Raw genomic sequence first — 12,601 nt, 5'->3', positions numbered from 1 at the left:
AAAATACACTGGGTTGAATTAAAAGAATAATAACAGAATAGATATCACAGAAGGTAAGATTAAAAACTTGAAGAGTTAGCAGCAGAAAGAGTCCTAAATGAAACATAAAATGGCAATAAACACAGTGTGACTTACAAGGTGATCTCCTGCATCCTAATGTATCTAATTGAGTTTCTGATGAAGGGTTTGGAACAGATTGAAACTGCTGCTTAAATATTTAAATTTGATTAAAATTACAAACACACAGATCCAAGAATCACTGTGGTTTTTTTCTTATGATTTTTTCTTCTTTTTTTTTATTTTTATATATTTTACTTGGTAAACAGACTTTATGCACTTCATGTACACAAATTTAGAAACAGCGATTCTCCCCCCTTATCCTCCCGCCCACCCATAGTCCAGCCCTTCTTCCTCCTCCATCTCCTATTCCCACTCACGATTTTTACAAAGGTCTATTTTCAGCTTACTTTATACTCATAAGAGTAACCCTACAGTAAGTAAAATTAAGCAAATAGTGTGAGCGAAAAAAAAAAAAAACAAACACTGTGACTCAACAGCAGAGACAAGGGCTATGCTTAGTTAACTTTATGATTATAAAATAAATGGAAAGTGTGTCATTGTAAAAATTAAAAAGAAAGAATGAGAAAGGAAGGAGGAGAGAGGGCGGGAGCATGAGTGGGAGGGAATGTAAGGTGGGTAGTATCACTATGCTCCTAAATCTGTATATGTGAAATACATGAAATTTGTCCACCTTAAAAAACTTAAAAAAATTTTTTAAAAAGATTCAAGACTTTCCCCCTAAGATAAAAAAATAAGGCAAAAATGTCTACCATAGCATTTATTTTTAACCTTGTTCAAGAGGTTCTGTTCTTTGCAGTTAGGGAAAATAAGTGAAAGCTTATCTATATTTGAAATGGAGAAATAAAATAGTTTTTACTAGCAGACCCTTTAATTGTCTTGAAAATAGGATGCAATCTTTATAAAGCAACTGGAACAAATAAGCAAATTTAGAAGGTTTGCTGGACACAAGTTCACTACACTAAAACAATTTAAAAAATCAGAAATTGAACTAAAAATAAGCACAACCACTTGTAGTAACATTAGAAAAAATCATTTAGGTATAAATCTTATTAAAGAAGTACCAAAATTGTACTCTGATAACTATAAACATTTCTGAGGAAAAATAATAAAAACTTAAATCAGTGGAGAGATATACTGAATTCATGGGTGGGAATTTTCAATGTTACTGAAATGTCAATTCCCCCTACATTGATCTATAGAATCAAAGCATTCCTAAAAAAAATTCCAGAAAGCTTTATAAAAATGAAAGTTAATGGGATGGATTCTAAAATTTATGTGCAAATGCAGAGGACCTGAAACAGATAAAACAACTTTGAAAGACCAAGATAGAAGACTAACAGTATCTGAATTCAAAAGTTTTATAAGACCACAGCAAAATGACAGACAACTAGATCAGTGAAACAAATAGGGAATCTAGAAACAGACCTCATACACAGACAAATGATTTTCAACAAAGATGTAAAAGTAACTCAATTGGAAATGCTTGAACAATTTAATATTCATGATCAATAATAACAAGATTTTTAAAATCAATATCCCACATCTATAAAGGTCAACTAGTGACTTGGAGTTAGGTAAAGATTTCTTAGACACAACCAAAAGCATGATACATAAATTAGAAAGTTGAAAAACTGAATTTTATTAAAATTAAAATAATGATTATAAATGACAAACTGGATTTTATTAAAATTAGTTATTTTAAATAATTATTATTTAAAAGATAGTGACAAGAAAATTAGAAATAAGTAAACAAAAAACAAGCCATAGACTGGGAAAAATATTTGAAAAACATCTAACTGATGAAGTCCTTATATCCAGAATATAAAAAGAACTGACTTCACAGGAATACAAGTCAGTTAAAAAGATGAGCAAATTATTTGAACAAACAATTCACCAAAAAACATGCAGATGACAAATAAGCCTGTGAAGATTCTCAATATCATTTATCATTAGGTAAATGGAAACTGAAACACTGTAAGACACTATTATTCATCTAAAATTAAAAGCCTGACCACTCCAGTAACAGTGAGTATGTACAGCAACTCAACTAACATTCTCATACATAGTTAGTGGGAAAATAAAATGGTAAAACTACTACAGAAACCTGCTTGGCAGCTTCAAAAAAGTTAAATATTTACCTATTATAGAACCCAGCTATGACCTCCTAGAACTCGAGAAATGAAAAGATGTCCATACAAAAATTTTACATGCATTTACATAAGGATTATATCATGTACAAAACTAGAAACAAAACACAAAATATCCATCAAAAGAAGAATGGATAAGCAAATTGTCATATTTGTGAAGTGGATACTACTTGGAAATTAAGTGGCACTGAATATATTGTTCTGTGACCTGGCTAAGTTTGCTTAGTAGTTCTGGTAGCTTTTTATAAACTCATCTGATTTTCTCACAGACAGTTATGGAGCTTGAAAATAAGGAGAGTTTTAATTCTGCACTTGTAATCTGGATGGTTTTATTATTTTTTCTGCCTGATATTCAAAATAATTATGCTAATTACACTAGACAAAAAAGCCATATACTATAGACTTTGTTTTTTTTTTATAAAATACTAGAAAGTGCAAATGCATCCAAAGTAAAAGAACACAAATCAGTCATTTTCTGGAGAATAAGGGATGGCAGAAGCAGGAGGCATTGGGAAGTAAGGATTAAAAATGAGTATGAGACTGCTGGCTACAGAGATTCAAATTATATGAGGACATACATAGGCTGAAAGTGAAAGGATTAGAAAAAAGATATCTCATGCAAATGGGAACCAAAAGGGAACAGAGGTGACCATATTTATATTTGAAAAAAAAAATACAATTTAATTTAAAAATGGTCACAAGAGACAAAGAAATAAACAATGTAAGCAGAAAAGGGTCTTTCATTAGGGATTATAAATACATATTCAGAGAGAAGAGCAAAGGACACAAATAAAAGAAATAAAAGGCAAACATTTGCAGAACTGAAGGGAGAAATAAAGTAACGAAGTAATAGTATAGTTTAGTCCTTTATTTTCAAAAATGAATAGATCAACTGGAGAGAAAGTCAATAAAAAATAGAATGAAAGATATCAAGTATTGATGAGGACTGAGACAAAAGCCCTTGTACACTGTTGGTGAAAATGTGAATTAGCACAGCTATTATGGAAAACTGGATGAAGCTTTCTCAAAATACTAAAATTAGAGTTACACTGTGATCCAGAAATCTAACTTCCAGTTATTAACCCAAAAGATACAAAACCATTATGTCAAAGAGTATCTGTGTCCCCATGTTCATCACAGTATTATTTGCTACAGCCAAGTTATGGAATCAACCTAAGTAGTTGTGTAACATATGAGTGGCTAAAGAAAATGTGGCTTCTAAAAAAAGAATACTATCCAATCTCTCTCTCTCTCTCTCTCTCTCTCTCTCTCTCTCTCTCTCACACACACACACCCCATGACAAAATGCCATCATTTGCAGAAAATGACTGAAATTGGAGATTATAATATTAAGTGAAGTATGCCAGGCACAGGGAGACAAATACTGCATGTCTTAGTAACATGCAGAATCTAAAAAATCGAACTCAAACAAGCAAACAGCAGAATAGTAGAGAATTATGGAATTCTGGGTGCAGATTCATGGAACAGGAAGACGATGGTCAGGGGTTACAAAGCTTCAATTAGCAGAACTGTTGTCAAACAGATATAGAATTGTAATTTTGCAAGATGAGAAAGTCCTAGAGATTTATTGCACAAGGTGCATGTAGCTGCTTCTGTATTACACATTTAAATCATTAATTTGGTAAATTTTATATCATGGCTTTTACCACAATAGAAAAAAAAGGGACACAAGGAAACTTTTAGGGTCATGTGCATGATTTTTTTCATAGATGTCATCATATATCAAATCTTATGTTTTTTAAATATGTGCATTTATTTGTATCTAACTGTATCTCAATAAAAAGGTATTAAAAATAAGCAGTAACAAAATAAAAATAAACAGTATACCCTAATTTTTGTTCAGGTTTGCTTTGCTATTTCCCATAGAACTACTTGATTTATGTTCTTGGTCATCTTAATGGGTTCTTAGCATTTCAGGTTGTTAGTATTTCTAACATGGAGTTGAATATATCTATAATGTGCCTAAAACTCTAAATAGCCAAAGCAATCTTAAATAAGAAAACTCAAGTCAGAGGCATCACAATATCACTCCATCCCACTAGCCAGCCCTGTCTGTAAGGAAGCTATGGTGTTCCCAGGGCTGCTGTCTGTGTGTTCCTCCCAGCCAAATTCAATGTTGATGGGGAAGGTGGGTTTTTCTCTCTGGTTAGGTCTGTGGGAGATAGGACAGCAGCTACCTGCCTATGTCCAAAAATGGCCTGAGTCCTTCCCCCACTTGACTGCAGGTTTCTGCTCTAGCAGGGAAGGGGGGAGGGAGAGAGATACACTGCCTTTTTTTTTTTTCCTGCCTCTGGGTGCTTGGTTGCCTGCTGTCTTAGAGTGTCCCTGTGGCACTCTAAAAGCAGTTCACCAAGCTCTCCCTCCTACTGCATCAGCAGTGCCGTGGGCCCATGGATTCCTCTCTCACCTGGCTCATCAGGGTCCACATCTTCCTCCCTGGATCCACGCTTTTGTTATCTTCTATTGTGTATTTGCTCTTTTGATGCAGGTCTGGAACATTCCTATTTCTTTCACAGGGTCTTCTTCTGTGGTTCTCCCACAGCTTTATCCTAACGTGTACCTTCTCCCTCTTTTTAAATATTAACTTCATTCCACATAAATCAGACCTTTCTGTTGCTATTCCACCATCTTGAAACTCCTCAATTTCCTTTATAATCACAGGTTTAACGCACCACTAACCATAGTGTTCAACGAGTGAAAAGTAGAAAGACTTCTGGGTTGAACTCTATTTAGAAGAGCATTAAGTCTTTGACTATAGAGTAAATTAAAAATATGTTATCTCCAAAATTAAAAAAACAAAACTTTTAATCTATGAACATGGGATATCTTTCCAACTTTCAGCTTTAATTTCTTCTAGCTACATTTTGAAGTTTCTAGTGTAGAAGCTTTTCATCCCCTCAGTTAAATTCAATCCTTAAATATTTTATTAGTTTTTATGCTATTGTAAAGGAAATTACTTTCTTAAGTGCCTTTTTAAATAGTGATGTTTGAATGTTGATTGGAAGTCCTCTAAGTTTACTGAATTTATTTATTAGGTATTTTTTCAGGCTTTAATCAAGTATAATCGAGAAATAAAATTGTATATATTTATATTGTATTAGATATAGCTTGCATTATATGTGCATGTATAAATGCACATATTTTAAATCAGTATAAATGTAATTAGCATATTAATCACTTTAAATACTTTTTTTGTGTGTTGTAAGAAGTTAAAAAACCTTTCCTATGCTGAATATTTTCTCCCATTTTATAAAAAAGTTTATTTATTTGAAAAGCAATGTGACACATTACCTCAGACTTACCCCTAAGGGTAAAGCTAAAACCTTGCTATGGGACACAAAATCGCATTAAGTTGGCAGGTGCCAATGCTATCTTACTATTTAAAGTGATCAGTTTAAGTTCATAACTGATCATAAAGATAGGATTAAGTATCAAAGGATTACATAAATAACAATTGGTAGAATTAAAAGGGGGAGAATGACCCAATATGGGAAGCAGGACACACAGCAGATTCATAGCATGACAAATGTCCTAAACACCACTCTGGCCTCAGAATCAGCCATTAAGGCATTCAGATCTGGCTAAAAAGCCCATGAGAGCATTTCAGGCATGGAAGCCAAGACACTGTGCCAAAAATTGACCTAAATGAAAGATCTCTGTGAGTGAGATCCTGGTGGAAACAAGGGGCCATCAAAGGAGGAGGTACCTTTCTCTGAAGGGAGGAGAGAATTTTAACTTTGACTATGGTCTTGTCTAAATATGGTCGGACTTTGTGAACTCAAGAGGCTTCCATAGCCTTGGCATCTCATGACAAGAGTCTCAAGTGATCACTGACATCATAAATAAGAGTGTCAATTGTTAAATCAACAACATGAGTCACTGTGCACATACTCCCCATGTGGGACCCCTGTTCTTAATGTGTTGTACCATGAGAATTAACAATAAAACTTGTCTTCAAACAGTATTTTATACTTTGTGTGTCTGTGTGGGTGCAAATTGTTGAAATCTTTACTTAATATACAGATCAACTCTATACTAAGATAATTAAAAATGAATCTTAATGCAGATTGGGATGGGAGAGGGATTAGGAGGTGGGATGGTCTGGGGGTAGGGGGGCGTTTATGGGGGAAGAACTGCTATAATCCCAAAGGTGTACCTATGAAATTAATATTTATTAAATAAGAGGTTTCTAAAAAAAAAAGAAAAAGCACTGTGACACACAAACACACAGAAACACACACACACACACACACACAGATTTGAGAGTGAGAGCAAGTGCAAGAACAAGAGAAAGAAACAGAGATGTATATCTCCCATTCAGTGGTTTATCCTTAAATGCCTGTAGCAGCTGGACTAGCCAGGCTGGTTTTGGTATGGTGATTCTGGTTTTTTTTTTTTTTTTTTTTTGAGAGAATTCCTTCCACTTCAATTTTCTGAAATAGTTTCAGAAGAATTTGTGCTTATATTTCCTTGAGTAGAGGGAACTCATGAGAGTCCTGGGACTTTCTTTGGACAATCATTTTATGTTGGCACTTTGAATAAATTGGTACACTGCCTTCTGCCCTCCAGTGCTGTGGATGTTAAATTTGCTTATAATCTCCCAGAGAATTATTTGTGTGAAGTGCTGCAGCCTCCCTGCTTCAAGATTCTTCGGTCATTGCCCTTAAAAAAATTGATTGTGGCCAGCACCATGGCTCACGAGGGTAATCCTCTGCCTGTGGCGCCAGAACCCCAGGTTCTAGTCCCGGTCAGGGTGCCGGATTCTGTCCCAGTTGCTCTTCTTCCAGTCCAGCTCTCTGCTGTGGCCCAGGAGTGCAGTGGAGGATGGCCAGGTCCTTGGGCCCTGCACCTGCATGGGAGACAAGGAGGAAGCACCGGGCTCCTGGCTTTGGATCGGTGCAGCATGCCGGCCACAACACACCGGCCATAGTGGCCACTTGGGGGGTGAAACAACGGAAAAAGGAAGACCTTTCTGTCTCTCTCTCACTGTCTCACTGTCTAACTCTGTCTGTCAAAAAAATATTGATTGTAATATGTCTCAGTGAGGATCTCTTTGAATTCACCTAATTGAAGTTTTTGGTGAGCTTGATGTTTGTTACAGTCATGCATTTCATCAAATTGGGAGATTTTTAGCCATTACCTTCCATGTCTTTTTTGATCCTTCCTCTTTCCCCTCTCCTTTTGTTGACTTGCACAACGATCCCACCTGACGGTGTCACACATGATTTTTAGGCTCTGTTCTCTTGAATCTTTGCTGTTTCTTAGGTTTGCTTATTTTCTTCGTTCTATCTTCGATTTTGCTGATTCTTTCTTTCATCTGTTCAGATCTGCTTCTGGATCCCTCTAGAGAACTTTTCATTCCTGTTTTTGTTGTTTTCAGCTCTTAGAATTTTTTCCTTCTTCTGTTTCCTTTCTCTTTAATGATATTCTTATATTGTTCATAGTTTTCCTTACTTTCTCCACTTTTTTAATTCTTTGCACATTTTATTCACTATTAAAGTCTTCATCTACTATATCTGCCATCAAGCCCTATTCAGGTACAGTGTCAGTTGATTTTTTTCTTTTTGATGGACCACACATTTCTATTTCTTTATATACCTTTGAATTTTTATTGACAAGTGGAGATTTGATTCTAATAATATGGTAACTCTGGAAAGCAGATTTTCCCTATTCCCCAAGATTTGCTATTTTTGTTCATTTTTCTTGATTATTTATAATAAGCTTTCACTGTGCTGTTAGCAGCTTGAGATGTCAACTTAAGACCTGCTTGGGTCTTTTCTGAGCTCTTCTGTGAGCATGCAGTCACTTTCACATTTTCCCCAAGTAAGCAGTTGTTTTTCAATATTCTAATCTCCTTTAAAGCATGGCTCACAAAAAGGAAAATGAGAACAATGAAAAGGAGAAAAAATATGTTGTCCTTTTGACTTTACTGGATATTTCAGCTGTAGGGGGGGGACTTAGCACAATGGGGGTAGGTGCAAGAAAAATGCCTTCCAATTTTTGAAGATACTTCTCTGGCCAGATGTAGCACTCAGTGATCACAGCACAGATCCTGATATTTGAAGGACAAGGCATGGTTTTGTCCAGGCATTTCCTGAATGCTTCCTGCAAGCTGCTCCAAGAGCATGAGCACAGCTGCTGCCAAGGAGCTGACAGTGGGGGATGGGAATTTGTGGCTGTTCCTGCACTAAAAGCTGAAATTTGCTGAAATTAAGCACAATGTACCATCCAACCATGTCACCATATTTGCAAACACTTAACAGAGTATAGAATTTTAAGTATTTGAAGTATTTACAACTGACAATATAATTATTTTATAGGTTGAGAGATTCCTAGTGCTTTCTACTCATCATCTTCTTATAATGTTCTCCCTCAGCTTTTAAAGAAAACTTTAATGAATGCAAATTTCATAGGTATGACTTTAGGAATGTGGAGATTCCTCCCCCTATACTTGCCCTCCCACCCCCACACTTCTCCCACCTCCTTCTCCCTCTCCCATCCCATTCTTCATTAAGATTAATTTTTAATTAACTTTATATACAAAAGGCATACTAAGTAAAGATTTCAACAATTTGCACACACACCCACACACAAAATACTGTTTGAGAACAAATTTTGCAGTTAATTCTCATAGTACAGCTCATTAAGAACAGAGGTCCTACATGGGGAGTCAGTACACAGTGATTCCTGTTGTTAACAATTAACACTCTTATTTATGACATCAGTGATTACCAAAGGCTTTTGCCATGAGTTGACAAGGCTATGGAAGCCTTCTGAGTCCACAAACTCCATCTGTATTTAATCAGGGCCATAAGCAAAGTGGAAGTTCTCTCCTGCTTACAGAGAATATTACATCCTTCTTTGATGGCCCCTTATTTGCACTGGTGTCTCACAGAGATTCTTCATATAGACTCTCTCTCTCTTTTCTTTTTCCACTTGGCTTTCCATGCCTGAAATGCTCTCATGGGCTTATCAGCCAGTCCAGAGTGCTTAAGGGCTGATTCCTACCCTAGCTTTTGTTTGTGTGGGCAGTAGTTACTTTATCACTTTTGAAAGAAATTTCTCCATATGTGATGTTCTAAATTGGCAAGTTTACCTGCTTCCCATCTTGGATTGTTCTCTCCCTTTTTAATTCTATCAGTTAGTATTTTCAGACACTAGTCTAGTTTATGTGATCCCTTTGACTCTTAGACCTATCAGTGTGATCAATTATGAACCGAAATTGATCACTTGGACTAGTGAGATGGTATTGGTACATGCCACCCTGATGGGATTGAATTGGAATCCCCTGCACATTTCTAACTCTACCATTTAGGGGCAAGTCAGCTTGAGCATCTCCCAAACTGTACATCTTCTCCATCTCTTATTCACTCTTATATTTAACCCAGATCACTTTTCAGTTCAGTTTAAACACCTAAGAACAATTGTGTGTTAATTACAGAGTTCAACCAATTGTATTAAGTAGAACACAAAAAATACTAAAAGAGATAAAGTATAAAGTTGTACATCAACAGTCAGGACAAGGGCTGGTCAAGTCACTGTTTCTCATAGTGTCCACTTCACTTCAACAGGTTTCCTTTTTGGTGCTCAGTTAGTTCTCACCGATCAGGGAGAACATAAGATATTTGTCCCTTTGGGACTGGCTTATTTCACTCAGCATGATGTGTTCCAGATTCCTCCATTTTACTGCAAACGACAGGAATTCATTATTTTTTGCTGCTGTATAGTTATTCTATAGAGTACATGTCGCATAATTTCTTTATCCAGTCTACTGTGGATGGGCATTTGGGTTGATTCCAAGTCTTAGCTATTGGGAATTGAGCTACAATAAACATTGCAGTACAGACAGCTCTTTTATTTGCCAACTTAATTTCCTTTGGGTAAATTCCAAGAAGTGGGATGGGTGGGTTGTATGGTAGGGTTATATTCAGGTTTCTGAGGAATCTCCAGACTGACTTCCATACTGGCTTTACCAGTCTGCATTCCCACCAACAGTGGGTTAGTGTCCCTTTTTCCCCACATCCTCTCCAGCATCTGTTGTTGGTAGATTTCTCCATGTGAGCCATTATAACTGGGGTGAGGTGAAACCTCATTGTGGTTTGGATTTGCATTTCCCTGATTGCTAGTGATCCTGGACATTTTTTCATGTGTCTGTTGGCCATTTTGATTTCTTCTTTTGAAAAATGTCTATTTAGGTCCTTGGCCCATCTCTTGAGTGGGTGGTTTGTTTTGTTGTTGTGGAGTTTCTTGATCTCTTTGTAGATTCTGGTTATTAACCCTTTATCTGTTGCATAGTTTGCAAATATTTTTTTCCCATTCTGTAGGTTGCCTCTTCACTTTCCTGTTTCTTTTGCAGTACAGAAACTTCTTAATTGGATGCAATCCCAAATGTAAATTTTGGCTTTGACTACCTGTGCTTCCTGGATCTTTTCCAAGAAGTCTTTGCTGGTACCTATATCTTTCAGGGTTTCTCCAATGTTCTCTAATAATTTGATAGTGTCAGGTCATAGATTTAGGTCTTTAATCCATGTTTAGTGGATTTTTGTGTAAGGTGAAAGGTAGGGGTCTTGCTTGTTTAACATGTGATGGACTGAGGAAACAGATGAATAAACCCATTGACTTAAAACTTCATAGGTGATCAACAAGTGGTAGTTACAGTTCCAATGGTTAATACCTAGAATATACTCTCTTTGGTGTGTTAAAACATATGATTCCTATTCTCAAGAGAATATTTTTTGTTGATCCAATAAACATTGTAAAAACAGTGTTGGGGCTACGATCTCTGTTTATTACTTAAAGGTTAGTTTCTGAATGATATTTAAAGAACATAAATCTTAGTAAAAACAACAACAACAAAAAGGAATGGAATGGGGGTGGCACTGTGGCACAGCAGGTTAACACCATGGCCTGAAGCACCAGCACCGCATATGGGTGCTGGTTCGAGTCCTGGCTGCTCCATTTCTGATCCAGCTCTCTGCTATGGCCTGGGAAAGCAGTAGGAGATGACCCAAGTCCTTGGGTCCCTGCACCCGCATGGGAGACCCGGAGGCTCAGCTCCGGCCATTGTGGCCAATTGGGGAGTGAACCATCAGGTGGATGACCTCTCTCTCTCTCTCTGCCTCTCCTCTCTCCTTGTAACTCTGATTTTCAAATAAACAACAACAAAAACAGTTTAAAATATATATTTTTTTTAAAAAGGAATGGGGATAGGAGAGGGAGGAGGAAGAAGAGTGGGAGTTCAGGTGAGATGGTGGGTAGGGTTTGAAGAATCACTATATTCCTAGAGTTGTATTTATGAAATGCATGAAGTTTGCATAATTTAAATAAAAGTGTTTTCGTTGAAAAAGTTTCCTAGGAAACTATGTTCCACTGGGACAAAAATCCTGTTTTTCTTGAACAAGATCAAAAACTAATGAAAATTACCTCTTAAGCATCTCTCTCCAAGATGGCTACATTGGGGGGAATTGTTTCTTAATAATTGGATCCATGCCAACCCACGTTTAGATTTCCACTTCACCAAAGTTGCTTTTGTCTACTCTAACCCATGCAGTTCATTTGGGCAGGAAATTCAGGAGGCAAGTCTTCAGAAACAGGTTTGCTTCCAGTACACTGTAGCACTATACTTGGGAAATTTGAAAACACAACCTTGCAGATAGCACAATCCCTCTGTAAAATTCTCAAATTATTCAACTTTAGATTCAAACAGAGCATGCCACTTAGCAGTTGTTCAAATATTATAAAGAAATAGATATTTGGGGGAATACAGGTCATCCATCCATTCTTACATAACATCACTAACTCAAATTTTCTGATCATCTAAGAACACACAGTAACAAAGGCATGCACAAATTTAGAGAACTCATATGTGCATTGAAAACTGTCTGTAATGTCCATTTTTGCTATTTAAAAATAAAAATTCTAACAATGTTTTCAATTCCTCACAAAAACTTTTGTCATTTTACTTTTCTTTGTAACAAATTGTTGTTTGAGTCAGTTTAAAAGCTATTGTTTACCAATTTTCACTATTATTTACTTACATAAAGCTAGTGAAAAAATCCATTCAAAAAGAGCCATTTAGAGATTTTTTTTTCATATAATTTGAGATTAAAAACAAACAGTAAAAATCCAGGTGTTGTGAAGTACTAAAGGAAGACAAGTGCTTGAAGGTCTTTGAACAGCTGGCCAATTCATAAATTTTAACTCAGATGCAAAAATAGGCTTTAAAATATGATGTGTTTATAATAAAAAAAAAACACAGGAAGAAAACGGGTATTGAAGCCAAGGAGATTTCATGAACAAAAAACAGATTATATTTAACAAGGTCAATAACCCTCCCAATGACGTCTTTCACT

This window comes from Oryctolagus cuniculus, chromosome 7 (genome assembly GCF_964237555.1).
Source record: "Oryctolagus cuniculus chromosome 7, mOryCun1.1, whole genome shotgun sequence".
Lineage (NCBI taxonomy): Eukaryota > Metazoa > Chordata > Mammalia > Lagomorpha > Leporidae > Oryctolagus > Oryctolagus cuniculus.
Note: the sequence above shows the minus strand (reverse complement) of the source record.